General features: G+C 42.4%; 1 long non-coding RNA gene across 1 annotated transcript in view; it reads right to left on the reverse strand.

The window, feature by feature from the left end:
- LOC126426722 (uncharacterized) overlaps positions 1–17,068 on the reverse strand; it is a 34,442-nt gene extending 17,374 nt beyond the window's left edge. The window contains exons 1-2 of the long non-coding RNA XR_007576402.1: positions 17,031–17,068; positions 4,366–4,559 (exon numbers count right to left, since the gene is read on the reverse strand). This is a non-coding gene — a long non-coding RNA (uncharacterized LOC126426722). The remainder of the gene's footprint in view (positions 1–4,365; positions 4,560–17,030) is intronic.
- Between the last annotated feature and the right edge of the window lie 1,804 nt (positions 17,069–18,872).

Consider the following 18,872-nt stretch of genomic DNA (forward strand, 5'->3'; position numbering starts at 1 on the left):
GATCTTTGGAAAAGTATTGCGTGAAGAAGTTTCGTCTTTGCACATACTACTGTCTGACATCTTATCTCCATAAGGTACAGAATTTCATTTCCTTCTTGTCATATTTCACTACGTCAAATTAAGTAAAACATTGCACGAAATATGGAAGAGTTTCCATAACTAATAACACATTGCATTAACCGTGTGTATGTTTAATTTCACTTCATTCGTTGCATTATTGGAAATGTAGATAAAATATGGAAATTTTATTTCAAACTTAGAACAGATCGTTATCTCATTCCGTCCTCCAGTTATTGATTTTTATATCTGTTGGACACTTCCGTGAATTCGTTCATTTCCGTCCCTGTGCATCATAGTGATGTGATCGTAATCAACATAATATTTCATAAACCGTTCGAGATAGTGAAACAAGGTTTACGCAAATGACAGCACTCAAAGACGTACATTGTTTGTATGATGAATAATCGAAACTTTTCTGTTAATCGAGATGAAGTAGCTGCTATGGAGCAGGGAGAGGTCGGCAGAGTGGGACACATAAATACGTCAACAGTGCTTTAGGAAATCCCAGGGAGCGCACTTGCACGTGCCCTCAGTGTGCTGGTGTAAGCTGTCGCCAGCACAGCAGTTGGCAAAGATGATATGCAAAGTTCAATAGTAGACGCCTCTAAAAGACGGATTGTGGCGCCCTGAAAGTATTCCAAGTTCGGAGTTGTCATGGTCGCGTGGACCGCTCGGCAGGCCGACCACGTTGTGCCGGACGTTGGCCGAAGCAAGAGGGCTGCAGCCCGGGCACGAGGCTGGCAGTTCCACGGTGAGGCTGTGTCAGTGAAAGAGGCTTGCACGCCGAGAGTGCCAAAGGTGGCGGACTTTGTGAAACCATCGTGGCAGACATTTCGCAGTTTGTATAGATGTTAATACTAGCCAGATGAATCATGATACCTCAAAAAGAAACATGTAAATTACTATCATTTGCACGACGATTCTGATGCTGTAATCAGATTTTCAATATCTTTATTAGTTTAAAGTTTAGTATCTGCGGGTAAATTGTACAAGTAACACCCAGCAGTGAATTTCCAAAATTTAAACACTTCATTCGATTTCGTCGATCGACGTGTCTTTGGAAAGCTATTAGATTAAACCTAAAGTGGTATGAATTACAGGCATCTAACGTCAATAGTACACGAGTTATTGGAGGTGAAAATAGCCGATTACTATAGATAGCGTCAGGCCATAAGTACTCCACAGCATGCTTATAAATATATTTATTCATCTATGTCTTTGTTTAAATCCGATATATGCTATTCGTGAAGAAAGTGGTCAATTATTTACCGTGTTTTAGAAAGCACAGAGACATTAGGCTACTGGGTTACTTTGGCTCGCTATTCCTTTGATATATGTTTATATAATTTGTTGATGTATTTAATAATGGATGTTAGAGCTTGTTTATAGTCCAGCCGTAGGAATATTTATTTAATTTCAAGTTATTTAGATTTAAATCCAGTATTTCGAGAGTGTTTGATGTTTGTGAGCGTACTTTGGCTTGAAGACATGGCGGGAGCGCTCTAGCCAATCACAGCGCTCGTGAATGGGGAGACTCGATGGAAGTGGGAGAGGGGTACGGCAGAGGACACGGGGGAGGTGCTTGACGCGGCAGTCGAGGCAGAGACTTGGAGAGTGGGCAGCGGTTTGCGCCTGGTCGCCACAGATAGAAATACTTCGGAATGCCGACGGTTGCACTTGTGAGATTTCCGTGGCTTCTACAGTGAAGACGTAGTGTGCCTGTAGAAGTGAATATCTCACGAGCTATGTTGTCGTTCATAACTAATTACGTGCAGTAGGAATCTATTGTTTTCCTGTTATTCAACTTATATTTTATTTTATTATTGGACCATCGACACCAATAAGTGTTCTCCAGAAATATATACCACACTGTCAAAAGTACTTCTACTGTCGTACTCATCATTTAAAGTCGTTAAGATAATCTGCAGATTTATTTAATTGCAATGCTTCATTTATAAACGTTTTTTTTACGTCCTAAATTCGCAGTTGTTGAGTCATAGGAAGCTTCGACCATTCGATTCATGTGTACATCCATATTGTATACTGTAGACTCAGCTGTATTTGGCCTGTAATGCGACAACTACGTATCCCAGCTCCTAGACAACGAAACCAGCCAAAACTTTTCATATTGCAACTCTGTCGCAGGGTACATAGTTGAGGGCCATCCATTCACATCATCACATTCTTATTGAGAACGCCCGCACGCTGAATCAAGCGCGCCTGTCACGAGAGAGGCCAGAGACACACCCGCAAGCAAGATGTCGCCAACGCCCTCTAGGCCTCACTCACGAACTCAAACTCCTGTTTGGCATCTGTCAGTACGTTTGCAGAGCACATCACAGCCTATGACAGTACATTGTGACCAGATTGTTAACTATAGTGGGACTAGCAATGTCACTAAAGTTTGTAATATCAAGGTTACCGATATTGCGTGCAAGAGGACTATTACTGATGAACTTGTACCAAAACACATGAACTCTATTGAAATTAAGTAAAAGTCTGTTCATGTAAATAAAGAACCATATTAGTCCACGTGTGCATTTGTAGTGTAGAAAGAGGATACCAACCATCCATAACAACGTCTGCTCCCTTGCTTCCTTGCGGTACAAGACTCCACACTCAGTAACTGTGGTGCAGCGGAACACGACGATTTAGCTCGTCCACAGCAGTTCAGTGCTTAGCAAAAAATTTATATCTGTAGCTGTTGAGCTACAGAAAACAAACATATTTAAAACCGGCCTTTTGTTCGGTCTCAAAAGAACTGTGTATGCAAAGCTTTACACTGTTCAGCGAAGATGATAAGAAAAGTTTCTCTCATGTGACAGAACTCTCACAGACGTACCGTTATCCCGCTAGCTGTCCATGAAGTTTTGACGTAATCTGTGTTCAGAGACCATGTTCAGATGGCTGTGTGATGAATATTGTTTTCAGGATGCTGCTGATCTCGTACTGAGGGACATGAAGCCTTCGGTGTATGGGGCAACGATAGACACTCCAGAAGAGTTGATTTTTCATTTGGTTAAAGAATCTAGACGTATAAGGGGTCCCACATCACTCCAACTGCACACGCTCCACACAATTACAGAGCCTACACCAGCTTCAACAGACCGCTGCGACCATGCAGTGTCCACCGATTCATGAGGTTCTCACCATACCCGTACTCGTCCATCCGCTCGTCTGACCAGGCGACATATTTGCAGTCATCAAGACTCAAATGTCGGTATAGACAGGCCTAGGCTAGGCATAAAGCTTTGTGTCGTGCATTCATCAAGGGTACATGATTGGGGCCTCAGCTCTGAAAGCCGGTATCGATGAGGTTTCATTGAATGGTACGCACGCTGGCACTTGGTGATGGCCCAGCATTGAAATATGTAGCAAATTGCGGAAGGGTTGCACTTCAGTCACGTTGAACGATTGTCTTCAGTCGATGTTGGTACGTTCTTGCAGGATATTTTTGGGCCGCAGCTATGTCGGAGATTTGATGTTTTACAAGATTCCTAATATTCACGGTACACTGAAATGCTCGTATCGGAAAATCCTCTCTTGAGCCCTACCTTGGAAATGCTGTGTCCATTGTTCCGACTGTAACACCACTTTAAAACTCACTTAAATCTTGATAATCTGTCATTGCAGCACAAGTAACCGATCTAACAACTTCTCCAGACACTTGTAGTCTTATATAGGCGTTGCCGACCGCAGCGCCGTATTCTGCCTGTTTACATATCTCTGCATTTGAATACACATACCTATGCCAGTTCCTTTGGCGCATTAGTGAACACGAGTCAGTTGGTTGTTTTGATGGAATTGGGCATTGCTATGGCGATGGCAGCAATGGGTAAATGTAATTGCGCGACGTTTTCAGCAACGTCTCTAAAACCATACTAGTCAAGCAGCAGTGTTAACAACGTCTGTGAATATCACTAGCGTCGCGAAATTCACGGACGCCTAGTGGGGAACCGACGCTCCAGTGACGTTTCTGTAACATTTAAAGTGATTCTTTTTATGTCTTCCAAACACTGTAATATTTGCTATATGTAGGTTTTTACATCCTATTGGGCAGGAGTCTATAGATACGTCGAACTGGAGTAATCAGCTTGCAATAGAACTAGGGGGAGAGTTGCCAACCAGTCGAGGAACCAGCAATGAAAAGCACACCAGTAGTTAACGCAGGTCACATGGGAAATTACGGAAAATGTGAAACCACACATCATTAGCTGTTTACGAGGCTCAGTCCTCGACCTGGAATACAGTAGGGAGTCACCAGTGCACAAAAATGAAGTGGCTGACTGAGAAAATTATTCTTACCTAAACTCTCGATGTCACCTACAAACTGTAGGTCGAAGAACCAGTTGTAATAATAGAAGGAATACAGTGCGTCGGCGAGACCAAACATTTGTGACGCCCGTCGATGTCGAGCGACGCACAGCGCAGTAAAGTCGTCCCTGAAGGAGAGGAACCGCTCGTGGTAGGACAGTAGGTCATGATTCAACAGAGGTCGTCTGTAACAAAAAAAGTTGCGACGTTAAAAGTTAAAAACAAGTTAATTCAGCGTGCCAGATCATGTGCAGCTCACGTGTGATGTAGAGGTATCCGCAAAGTATTTACTTTCAGCACTGGAGGGTGCACTGGTATGAAACTTCACGGCAAATTAAAATTGTGTGTCGGTCTGTCATTAGAACATTTTGCTCAAATAAAAGTCGTTTATTGTGATGAATTACGATGAATTACAGTGTTATACATGGAGGTGACAAAAGTCTGGGGGTAGCGATATGCACATGCACAAACGGCAACAGTATCACGTACACGAAGTTTAAAAGGGGAGTGTTTTGGTGGAGCTGTCATTTGTAATCAGGCAGTTCACGTGAGAAGGGTTTCTACGCGATTACGATCGCATGACAGGTATCACCAGACTCTGAACACGGAATGCTAGTTGGATCTGGACGCATAGGCATTTTGGAAATCGTTAGAGAATTCAATATTCCGAGATTGACAGTTCCAAGAGAGTGTGCCAAAAATACCAAATATCCGTCATTACCTCTCATTACGGACAACACAGTGGCCGATGGTCTCAACCACCGAGAGCAGCACTGTTTGCGTAGAGTTGTCAGTGCTAACAGGCAAGCAATTCTGTGTGAAACAACCACAGAAATCAGTGTTGGACGTAAGACGAACGTATCTGTTAGGAAAGTGCAATGCAATTTGTTGTCAATGGGGAATGATAGTAGAAGATGCTGCTACTGCTCCTGTGCTAGTGACCGTATTGGTTGCGCCCTAGAGTAAGGGAAACTGTGGCCTTTTCAGATGTTTCCCGATTTCATTGTGTAGGAGCTGATGGTAGGGTCTGAGTGTAGACCACACACCATAAAGCCGTGAACCCAAGTTCCCAACAAGGCAGTGTGCAAGCTGATGGTGGCTCCGTAATGGAATGAACAGGGTCCTCTGGTCCATCTGGACTGATAAATGACTGGAAACGGTCTCGTTCGGCTACTTGGAGACCATTTGCAGTCGTTCATGCAGTAATGTTCCCAAATAAAGTTGGAAATTTTATAGAGCACCATGCACCATGTCAGTAGCGGGACAGAGGGGTAGTCAGGTTGTCTACATCAGAGGCAGGTATGCACTCAGGGGGAAACCTATTGTTCTCCTTTGTTTGACAGGTACTTAACGTATTATTCTGCTAAATGCTTTACCATGTTGCGGCACTTAACCTATTGTCCCTTCCAGCCCCTCCCACTCCCCTCCCCCCTCAAGAAGGGGATGCTGACGCATTTTGTTAGTGCAGGTTACCTACATCGTGGGCAGTATGCATTCAGAGGCAATCCTATTGTTCTCCTTTGATTGACAGGTACTTAACCTATTGTCCTGTTAAGTGGTTTTCCATGGCACTGCAGTTAACCTATTGTCCCCCTCCCCACCCACACTAACTCCCCCGCCCCCTCACTGCTACAGGTACACTTTGAGGTCTGAGTTATTGGAATAGCCCCTGTCACTACTATTTCACATGATGACACAAGTACCATTAGACCTGTGACGTCACAGACATACTGATGGGGCTCCCATCGCAAATTCACGATGGGGGCCATGATGGCGCACGTACCATTACCGAAGATGGCGGCGGCGGAAATTCAAAAAGTGCCATTCCCCCCTTGCAAGTGGGAAACTCAAATTTTGTCATTTTTTCGCGAGGGCCACGCTCACTTGGACTTGCAAGGAAATAGTTAAAGTCTCCACCACGAACCTCAACCAACTGCCACATTCCCTTACCAACCCATGTTAGCAGGCTAACAGGTACTAACGTGCACTAACATGTACTAAAGTACACAGCGCATGATGTCATCTAAGATGGCGTCTGTGATATTAGTTGATGACAGATGTGCCACACACCACCTGGTGGGAAGTTGGAATTTCGACGGGAAGATAGGTCAATTGGGCTAGCTCTGCTAACCTAACACCCCTCCTCTTCCCACAAAAAAATGGTGGGAAGTTCAAATTGCAACAGGATAATGCAACATACCTAAGAAAATGGCAGGAAAAAAGAGCACCTGCACTGACCTAATTCACCCAACCAACACCTCTTTCTAGGAATTGGTAGGAAAAAGACTCAGTTGATCGATCATTTGGAGGGTATTTGATTGCTCTGTATGGAATATTGTTTAAACAATTAAGAAAATTTATGGAATATATGGAAAAGGTATATTGTTTATTTATAAGAAATTCAGTTTGTGGGGGTTGGATTTCTCTGGCTCATCATTCTCTGCTGTTTGGAAACATCTAGGTCTTGTAATAATCAATTACATGGGGAAAACATGTTGTGTAACATAATGTTCAGCACTGTACTCTGGTTGTTTAACCTAATGTTTGGCCCTTTGTCAGCACTTAACCTGTTGTTCTGTTAAATGGTTTTCATTGTCATCCCCATCCCCTTAAACTATTGAACTGCGTTTCACATAAAAAGTATTCAAATTAACTTAGTGTGCTGCAATTAACCTGCTGCTCTGCTCCATGTCACCCACGCATACACTGCCTCCCCTTAACTACTGTACCGCTAATACCACATTGACATAAAAAACTTATGCAAATTAATTAAATCGATATTCTTCACATGTATGGTGTAGTTGTTTGTAATTTGTGGCATCCTATTGGTCTTTGAGTATTGTTTGTATGTATGGGGGTTCTTACCAGTTGGTTCTGATTCAAGAGATTGAGAAGGTTCAGAGAAGAACAGCAAGATTCGTGACTGGTACCTTTAACCATCACGAGAGTGTTACAAATCTCATTCAAAATTTGAAGTGGAACACACTTGCAGATAGACTGCGCACTAAATGGAAGGGCTGCTCACTAAATTCAAAATCCTATCTTTGCCGAGGATGCAGAGCATATATTATTACCACCAACTTTCATATCGAACAATGATCACCATTCAAAGATAAGGGAAATTGGAGCTCATACTGAGGTGATCAGACAGACGTTTTTCCCACACACAAACTGAGAGTGGAACAGAAGGAGGGAAATATAACTTTGGTGTGAATAGTGCCCTCCACCACACACCGCTTGGTGGCTAGCAGAATATATATTTAGATGGACTATAGTTTAAATAAAAGATTGCTAATAATAAAAAACACATCCCACCACCTGATACCTGACGCTGCACTGGCACTCCCAGCGAAGCTATGACGCAATAGTTTGGGCTCTGTGAGTATAAGACGCTGTCATCTCTTTCATACTTTACACTTGAGAAATTCCTACCGAAATACGTGTTCACCTAGGCACCATTGCTGGTGTGATGACACATAGCTGCAGTTCGGTCAACCACCTAGAGATGTTGCAATGCTTCCCAGGGCACATTCCTAACAGGAGATCCTGTCCACCAGTGAACTTACCTGTAAAACTGCTCGTCTGGGAGCACCATCTGCCACTGTTTCCTGCAGACGAGACTTTCAGAGACAAAATTATTTTGCACAGATCGCTACATTGCACTGACAGTTAAACCCTGCAAAAATTGTCTACAGATCGTCAAATACATACAAGACTCACAAGAATATTTAACAGTCTAACTACAATTAAATATTACGATTCAACTGCAGTCTGACACCGATAGATGGTCAGCTAATGTTTCCTCTAGAACGAATCTCATTATCTACAGTGCACATACTGTAATTTCCCATGTAAAAAATCGCTTGTGGTTATCGATGTCCCTAATATTTACGTTCCTCACGATAGGACACACAGTTATCTTCTCTAGTCATGCCACACCATAAACCACAGTAACTTTACAATGCAGTATATACACATTTTGCACAAACAGTGCAGTTATCGTTTGTATCTGCACAGCATCCAAAAAAAGGCCCACACTCACACTGGCTATATGTCTCGATTCTCCTCAGTCCTAGGAAATTACCCGACAAAGTCGTCGAATCATCACTTCTGGAAGGTGCTGCACCCTGCCGAGATTCTTCAAACAAGTGTTATGAAGGCAGGCGCCTGGCACTGTGTGGTAATGAATACCCCATCCGCGGATGTAATGCTAAGAAAGGCGTCACAGACGCGGGTTGGCGTACTGAATCAACATCACTTCTGACAGACAACAAGGAAAATACTAGGGTACGCTTACGGGGTGCCGATGAGGGGACGTATTGTAACAGCTGTATTGACTGTCCTGTTTGTACACTATAGCAGGTCCAGATGAACACTTGAATTGCTATATTGTGCAGCTGCTTAGGAAATGAATCTATCACCACCTATGTTCGGATATACTTCCCGATGCATTGAAATCACAATTCACCATGTTCAATCCATCATTCTGTTATGACTAGACATACACAATCTTTTTTCTTTATACATGAATAGTAGTTTGATTACGTCCCACAAACGTATGTCAGAACATAAGCCATGGTACCTTCACATTCAAGCAGCAGCATAACATTTCCGATCGTTAACAGTAAACCTGTCTGTCATCAGAGGACTTCCATCTCATGTGTGATGAGACGTGACACATCCCAGTAAATGAACTTTGATTTATGTGATGTACTCCATCCTCCTGCCGCATATTGGGTGTAAAATATAGACTTCAGCGTCATAACTAAGTTAGTGATACTGCATTCCCAGTGTACATATTTGCCCGACAGGAGTGCTGTTTACAGAGTTAGTGACAGATCGACTTAACATCTAAGGTCATCAGTCCTCTAGACTAAGAACTACTTAAACCTAACTAACCTAAGGACAGCACACACATCCATGCCCGAGGCAGGATTCGAACCTGCGACCGTAGCAGTCCCACAGTTCCGGACTGCAGCACCAGAATCGCACGGCCACCGCGGCTGGCCTGGAGTGAGGGGAGGGGGGTTATGTTAGGGGAGGTAGCCCAGTTGACCTATCTTCCCACCGAAATTTCAACATCCCGCCAGTGGGGTGTGGCACTTGCATCATCAACTGATGTCACAGCCGCCATCTCAGATGACGCTACGCACTGTGCACGTTAGTACACGTTAGTGCACGTTAGAACACATTAGACCACCAAGGATGTGGTGGTCAGTTGTAGATCGTGGTGGAGGCTTTAACTAATTCCTTCAAAGTCTAGGTGGGTATGGCACTCACAAAAACTCATTCTAAATCTAGGTGAGCATTACCCTCGCGAAAAACTGACAAAATTTGAATTTGCCATCTGTGAGGGGGTATGGCACTTTTTGAATTTCCCACAACGACCATTTTGGGTAACGATACTTGCGCCATCACGGCAGCCATCTTGGATTTGCGATGGGAGGTCAATCAGTGTGTCTGTGACATCATAGCTCTAATTGTACTTGTGTCATCATGTGAAATAGTAGTGACAGTTTCTATTCCAGTAATTCAGACTTCAAAGTGTACCTGTAGCAGTGAAAGGAGCAGGGGAGTTGGAGTGGGAGGGGGGGGGGGACAATAAGTTATCTGCAGTGACTTGGAAAACCGCTCAATGGGACAATGGGTTAAGTATGCGTCAATCAAAGGAGAACAATAGGATTGCCTCTGAGTGCATACCTGCCCCTGATGGAAGCAACCTGCAGTAACAAAATGGCCCCACACCCCCATTGTCCCACTACTCATGTCATGAGGTAATAATTATTTGCAACTGGTTCAAAGGACATTCTGGACAATCAAGGACATGAGTGCCATGGAACACTAATTTAACATAATTGTGAGGTCAGTTTTTGCACAAAATCGTGCACTGGAAACACTTTTGCTATTATGGATGGTTACAGAGGCAGCATGATTCAATATTTCTGCAGGGGATTTCCAATGAATCAATGCCGCATGTAGCTGCTGCACTACTTCAGGCAAATGGAGACCTGATACGATATTACTAGGTATCCCATGACTTTAGTCTCTTCAGAGTACAAATTCCAATGCAAACATTTACCCTTATCAACACACCCTTCAAATTATACACATAATGCATGGAATATTTTGGGGTAAGGCGGCAGTAACAGTATCCATTTAGGAGAGGAGCGAAGTAGCTGATCGTTATGTCAATCATGAGATGCCCAGTGACTTCACCAAAGGTCTGTTTATTTTCCTTTACATTCAAAACAATTTTAGAATAGGGGTTTTATGCGCCCATTAGGGCACCTGTTGAGACATACGTTTTATCGGTATGAATTAGCAGGGCCAGTAAGATAGGAAGAATAACCATTACTGAAGGAGTGGCGGTGGTGCATGGCAGTAGCTGTTAGCATGCACCAAGGCGGCGTGGGAGTCGCTGCTGGAGTACTCGTTGTTCTTCTTGCTAGTAAATATGGATTAAAGTGAATGTAGATTAAAGAGGGAATACTCTATTGAACGTAGGCAGAAAATTTCGAGTTTAAAAAAAATGTATGTAACGTGAAAGGAACACACCTAATGAATCCATGGACCCTGTATGACAGCAAGGGCTGTTCAAGCTGGTGGGGGCTCTGTAATGGTGTGGGGCATGTGCAGTTGGAGTGATGTGGGATCCCTGATGAGTCTAGATACGACTCTGACAGGTGACACATACATAAGTAGCTTGTCTGTTCACCTGTGTCCATTCATGTCCATTGTGCATTCTGACAGACTTGGACAAATCCAGTAGGACAGTGCAACATGCCCGAAATATTATGTAAGATTAGAGTGTGTTTGAGGCATACAGGCCTACAATAGCTTGTTTAAATCTAATGTGGTGTCGTTACCGAATGAAGTTCACTTAGAAATTTCAGTTTGTCTTGTAGACACTGCATCAGCATTTCATAGGAAATGACCAAAAACTGGTGGCTTTAGAAGTTAATGACGTTCAGTTAATTAAAAAACAAATGAAAAACGAGAATTGTCACATTTAACATAAGCAGCAGTGATTCACTGGATAAAGTGTATGCAAATCTCTTTCTAGTATAAGAGATCTATTTAAAATCAAATGTAATGAGGTTGCAGGTGAACTGTCTTTTGATCTAAGATTGCGGTGAAATAGAGATATGGATTTGATAGCTATTTTCGCCAGCCATCGTTAGGTAGCTATCTAAGGCACCCTGAAAAGCGAAGCATTGTGCACTTATGGAATAACGTACAATTACCGGAAATTAAATTTACCTGACTCAGTCAAAAATTACACACGTCACACCACATGGAAATACAAATGGAGACAGGAGGGTGATGGGTAACGTATCAGGTTCGTATGAAGTCCGATCATGTACATTAACGACAAAGGGATTGCACAAAGTAAAATTCTTGAAGGTACCAAGGAGAGTAAAACAGAAACGGCCCAAGAAAATAGTATGGTTTAACGCATATGGAAACGAAACCAATCACCCATGTGAAGAGAACATAGACATCGTAAATACGTGTATGGGGATTGAATAAAGGAGTCTGCTAAAGACAGGGAGGACACTAGTATTGTCTCATGTGACTGTGTTGCAAAAGAGGTATATTTCAACAAGCCAAGAATGAATCCACTGAAAGATAAGTCGCTAAACATTTGCAATTCAGAAAATGATATTTATGAGAGAAGGGAGAAGTATAAATCAGATTATAAAGAAATGACAAACGAGAAACAAAAGTAAAGTCGAAGCTACAGCGGTCTGATACTTGATGAAGAGAAAATGGATACATTTGACGAGAAAAAGTATTTATTAGAAACTAGTGATGAGTACAAAATTTAAACCGATCCCTGTAGTCTATACTAAGCAACCTCAGGGGACGCACAACTGTTCTGCAGCTATGAAATTCGCCATTATAGGGCCCATAGCTACGGTGGTGCTATCTAGTTTATATCACAATTCTGCACTACTGCCAACTCTTCTATCAAGAGTACTCTTTAATCGTGGATCTAATGGGACTGAAGTAGAAGTAAGTGTGACACTCAATTATGGAGTAATAGATTGAGTCTCAGCATTAAACAAAATCTCTGCGCTGTGCAGCTATACAGAACATGCGGATAAGGAGCATAAGGGCTCAAGGTCATGTTTGGTAATCTCTCCATTTAGGTTTTTTGTATGGCAATGCATTCTTCAACTATCGTGTCAATCTTTAAAGCATAAACCTAAATTCTTTTAACTATACCTAATAACAAAAATGCTAAACAAATGGAAGTCATAGAAATCATGAACATAAAATAGATCAAGTGACACGACAGTCTTTGACAGGTGCATATATGTGAAAATATAAAGTCACATGGGTGGATAAGATGTACTCAGAAACACGCAAAATATATCCTGTAGTATCAACGACACAGCACCTAAAAAATCACTACTCCCCTATGGAGACGTAATTGACACTAAAGTTTGATGAGTATACAGAAATAAACGTGAAAGAATAAGGATTAGAAGGTAAAAGGCAAAGAACAGGTAAGTGAATAACACTATAAGGATAGTAGATATTTGCGTTAATAAGTCAAAAAAGTAGGACTTGGGAGGAAACCAGCTGGAGCAGGCAGTTCCGGTCATTAAAGTGTATAAAGGAGTCGAAAGTAACAGAACACTAAACAGCGTTAACACCTTGCTGTGGACTACAGATTAATAAGATATGTGAAGGGGAAGGAAGTGAGAGAATATCCAGTAATATAAACAACTGGCACTTGTTTAAAACGAATTCATTTTGTAGGTGTTCAGGTAAGCCTCGCCACCTCCCAAGTTAGTAAGAGGATATTGGGTAGGAGGACTCATTCCCCATGTTGGTGTTGCTGTGGTCTTCAGTCTGAAGACTGGTTTGACGCATCTCTCCATGTTATTCTATCCTTTGCAAGCCTCTTCATGCCCGAGTAACGACTGCAACCTACACCGCTCTGAATCTGCTTGCTGAATTCATCCCTTAGTCTCCCTCTATGATTTTTATCCATCACGCTTCCTTCCAGTACTAAATTGGTGATCCCTTTGTGCCTCAGAACATGTCCTGCCAATCGATCCCTTCTTCTAGTCGTGCCACAGTCTCCTCTTCTCCCCACTTCTGTTCAGTACCTCGTCTTTAGTTATGTGATCTACCCTACCTAACAATCACCACCCATATCTTTCTGAGTTGTCGTACACTATTTCCTTGCTCACTTTGATTAACCCTTCGACACCTACATTATCGTTGTGGACCTGTATATCCACAGCAGTTACCATGTTGAACGTAGCTGAGGGCAAATGATCTACTTCCTTTCATGTCTCAACTCCCCTATCACTGAAATGATTCGTCTGTCTACCTCCTCAGACGCATAACTGCACATATCCTTCATCTGATTGAAAGTGATCACGAGTTCATGCAAAAGTCAACCCTTATTCTCACTCCATCTCATATCCACCCCACAATAACCCACGTAAAATAATTCTAGAATAGTACCATAAAATCTAGGACGTTTACTGGAAGCTTGTACAGACTCAAATCAGAAAATACCTTGTCACTCTCCATATCCTGAAGGTATATCCGATACAAATTCCTTCCTGCAGCAAATTTCAACGAAAGTCACTATCACACACACACACACACACACACACACACACACACACACACATACACACACACTCATCCCAGCTATCAGTCCCATTTAAATTCTCCCTACTCCTTGACCTCTTGAAATATTCAAAGAATCTCATGGGTACTACTGTTCCTTCTTCCTCACCAATGTCTTGAACACACTAACTCGCCACTAGGAATTAGAGAGATGCCACAGCAATATACTTCATACAAAAAGACGCCTGAACTGACGACAGACAAGCTCTGAGTATACCAACTATAAACTCAAGTACTGGCAAGCTTTCTATTGACTTACCAGCCATGATCCACTCAACATTACCCTCTCTTTCTCAATAATCAACCCCTGACTGACAGGCTAACAAGGACCCTCTTGAGTCCAAGATCACAACTTCAGTCTTTAGTAAAGCTAATTTCAAAGCGTTGTGTTAACAATTCTGACAGGAAGAACATTAGCTGCAAATGACTCACCATGTTCATCAGGATGGTGACAGAAAATAAGTGTCCAGGAGGTGCACAGATCATACTTCTAATGGCACATATGCATTATACTTCACAGACAGACATCGTCGATATTCAAGACATGTTAAAAGCAAACCATGAAATAGCACTATGAACACCAAATGAAAAATAGTGCGTCATAGTCGTCAAAGAGGTGCCAACCATCAAGATCCAAGGCGAACTACTTTGGGGTTACAAGCCGAAAAGGACGTCCAACTGCATATTCACTCTTAAAGAAAGCATACAGAATCATATTGGTGTAATAGGGTGGTGAAAACAGATGGAATGTGATTCATCCAGCCTAATGCAGAACAGCACGCCGAAGAGCTTATTGTGAAACTGATATCCTTGAAGACATAGCTCCAGAAAGTGCTATAATATGGTTTATAGACGTGCAAAAAGCAGACATCCAGAGGTCGAATTTACACAGTGGTTCCAGGTGGTGTGAAATGCAATGTCACACATTTTTTGGGAGGAATAGTTTGCTCTAAAGGAGCATGATTTTTATCTGGAGACGAGGAATCAAGCAAAAGCAAGTTAAATGGACCAGCGATTGGCCCAAACCACTGCTCTTACCATAGCTGTTGTTTTCTTACACCGCTATTCCATTCTTGCTTTCTGTGACATAAATATATCCTACTGCCTTTGCAAGATCACACACACGAGAAAGAGTCGTAGGGAGCAGAGCACCTTCAGCTTGTCGCAGCACAATAAATAACTTTATAGCCGATTTACCATCAAGTTAAACAATCGGTATAATTGTATACTAATGTATTGAGGCATTGATTTTACTCGACTTTGACACAACTCTCTTAGTACCTCTAATTTCCTGGATTCCTTTTAAATGCATTTCTTCTTCAAACAAATTCCTTACTGAAGGATAGAATAATCATCTACAAATTTTCGGGTCGATTCCGTATTTTGCAGTGCATATCACGTGGACACTTCGTTTGAAATGTCGTTATCTTATGTCTTCCAATTCTATAGCACTGTTTCAAGTTATGCTACCGTCTACTACTTCCCTTGAAATCACTGTAATCTACGTCACACACAATTTGATGTGCATAACGTAGTAGGTAACTATCATGGACATCCCATAAATTTTATCAAGAAACCTTGAAACGCGCGGAGATCAGTTTTTGTAAAAAGTCCTTCTTGTTCTACCCTGAATATTTGTCCTTTTTCTTATGCAGAACACTGTCATACTGCTGTGGAATTATTCGAAATCTATTCACAGTTGCGTTATTCCTATCCTGCGGATGATCTTCCATGTATGTTATTATGTTTAATACCAGCTCCTTGGACAACGATTGGCCTTTACTACGTTTCAATGGAGCCGAGATTTCTGGCTCCCTGCCCTACAAGTGTGATGAACTACATAGCTGGGACTCGTTTCAGTATCAGTTTCACTTGTTAAGCACATATTATCATCATTGCACTCGTTATTTATACCATCTGTACAGTCAAACATATACGATGCCACACATACCACTGAATCATCTTGCAGAAGTCTTAATATTTTATCTGTCACTTCTTTCTCACTCTGCAAAAATCCCTGTGTTTCTTTCTGACGAATCATCAACTTCGTGAAGTGTTGTTGTAGATATATTGCAATGTTTGTTTCTTTATTGTTGCCATTGCTCTGCTTCATATCAGCACCACTAGCATTGTAACACTATTGCGAGTTACTCGTTGACTAAGCAGTTCAGTTATGTTCCATAGCCTCATGTTGTGCTCGCAGCTGGAGACCTCCAGTTCCACCCCTGTTGCCATTGGCAGTCAATATTGTGGTTGCACGATAGACAATATGTGAGGAGTCGAATGCCACAAACATCATTGGCCTTTTGCCACCCCGCACGCAAAGGGGTCGTCGTAAGTATAGTAAAACTTTTCGCCCTGCACCTCCAAGACACACTCACCATCCTCGACAATCCCAAGCTGGCCACTCCCTGACCCCACATGCCCAGTGGTGGAGAGGCATACACGTTGTACCTCTCACTTCTATCTTCCAGTATTTATGCACTGTGCTATGAGCGGATTTAAAACCGCACGTCACAGTGTAAGACATGAAAACTATGACCAATTACCACCCCACACCCTCCTATCGACACCTCTTCATCTTTTGTTTAATCGTTATCGCTGGTTAGCCCTTAGATTAATATAACTTTTGTACGCTCTTCCTTCCCTAATTGGTGCCATCATCTAGGCTAGACGTGGAAATACACGTTATTAGCATGACTTTCCTCGATTAGACAAATTGTTTTAGCCCTGTTTGACCTCTATACTAGGTTTATGTGTCAAATACTACAAATTTTCAGAGGTTCTCACTGTTTCCAAAAATTATGTAAACTTATGTAGTATCTGGCAGCAACGGTATTTGACTGTTGTCCACTAGTCACATTTTCTGCTCAGTCCTGAATTAAATTATCGCAGCTGTTTACGTAACTGTAAAAAATACGTACGAGGGGAAGGAATGGAATAAAAATTCATGAATCGTAATTAGTTCGACAAAAGTTACAAAGTATACTTGCTTTTACCTAAGTATATAAGTCCCAGGCCTGTTCTTGTGTTCTTCCACTTTGTAGTACGCCATCTGCTCGCTGTGCAGCATGTCTCTCAGATGTTTCATGCTGTTAATCCATTCATGGCGTTGCAGATCATTTGAGTGGATACCCTGAGACACACAGAAGGTGGTTCAAATTACTTACAATATTCACAATTAGCAGCCAACTTTAAGTTACACGTGTAGGTGCCACTATTGCATAATGCTTAAGTTAATGCTAGCTTATGACTAAATATTCAGTTTTGTACAACATATTATAACATTAATGCAAAGTGGGTTGTATTGATGTCTTATCAAACACACAATTCTCAAGCTACAAAGTCAGTTCAGAGAGTTGCATTTATTTGTACACAATGGAGTCGAATTAATGTGACCACCACCTACATTCGACGTTAACACATACTAGCTATGGATGTGTATGGGTAGTTATAGATAAACTTTCCCTAAACAGATTATAAATGGATCTAATGGATACGTTCGTCATACGCCCCGCACTGCTTTCTGCCGTTATTTCACGCAGTGCTGGTTGTCTGTTAGCAGTGACAGCTGTAGTCAAACGCCGCTGCTCTCGATCATCAAGTGAAGGGTGTCAGCCACTGCATTGTCCGTGGTGAGAGGAAATCCCTGAAATTTGCTATTCTCGGCACAGTCTTTATACTGTAGGCAGCAGGATACTGAATTCTCTGACGATTTCCGAAATGGAATTGCCCATAAATCTAGCTCTAACTACTATTCCGCGCACAAAGCGTGTTAATTGCCGTGGTACGATCATAACCACGTCAGACATGAATCACCTGAGTACAGTCGGCAGCTGCGCCAGTGCTCTGCCCTTCCACACATTGTGCACGCGACATTACCACCATCAGTAAGTGAGCACGTCGTTACTCCGTGCCTTGTCATCTCAGTGTAATTTCGCAGAAAGAGCAGGAATACTGGAGTGTGAGGTAGGTAGTGGTTGGTCATGATGTCCACGGTGCATAAGCTTAAGTTTGCGCCCATTAAATTCTTCATGTGTGGATAGACATTCTCCAAGTTATTTCCGAACGATGAAGCCTTTAAAAAATCAACATAGGCTGTCAAATTCTATTACGCAAGGTGATCTTTATAGCAGACCGTAATCCCTGACCCCTCTCTCCCGCCTATTACCTACAGAGTACTAGACTCCAAATAAGCAGATTCTCAGATAGTGAGATAAAGGACGGTTTAGTAACATCTGGACCATTGTCTAAGAAATATGTGGCCACCAGGCTTAGGCTTGTACTGTAGGATCTGACAGGAAGTTTTCCAGCTGCTTTAGGAAGTTACGAGAAACTACGAACAAGAAAGGTACGGATGATTTTCTTGGCTATCCTTAACCGTTCCCACTGTGCTTGCTTTGCCTAATAACCGCACAAGGTAGAGGGGGTCCGATCTCTTGCAGTGAGTTAACATTGCAGTCAGAGCGGCGGAAACAGCGACAGTGTGAGCCACGTAAGCCAGTAAACAGACTGAGAGGACTGACCACGTAATCGTGGCTGTGTGTATCACTTTCTCATCCCGCGTACATATAACATAAAACACGAAAAGAATCTCCACTTACCATTTGCTCGAAAGCGAGGGGGACGAGCAGCTGAGAGAAATGTTTCACACCCAGTGAGAGCAGCTGCGCCGAGTCCCGCCAGTAGTCAGAGAGGTGCTCCAGGAAGACCGGTATCTCGGCCTGGAATTCTGGACAAGAAGACAGACGACAAAGTGGTGAAGAGGTCAGTGAATCAGATTTCTATGCGAGCACAACATTCACTTTCTGCATTCACAAGGATAAAGAGGGTATGAAGGT

Source organism: Schistocerca serialis, chromosome 11 (genome assembly GCF_023864345.2).
Source record: "Schistocerca serialis cubense isolate TAMUIC-IGC-003099 chromosome 11, iqSchSeri2.2, whole genome shotgun sequence".
Lineage (NCBI taxonomy): Eukaryota > Metazoa > Arthropoda > Insecta > Orthoptera > Acrididae > Schistocerca > Schistocerca serialis.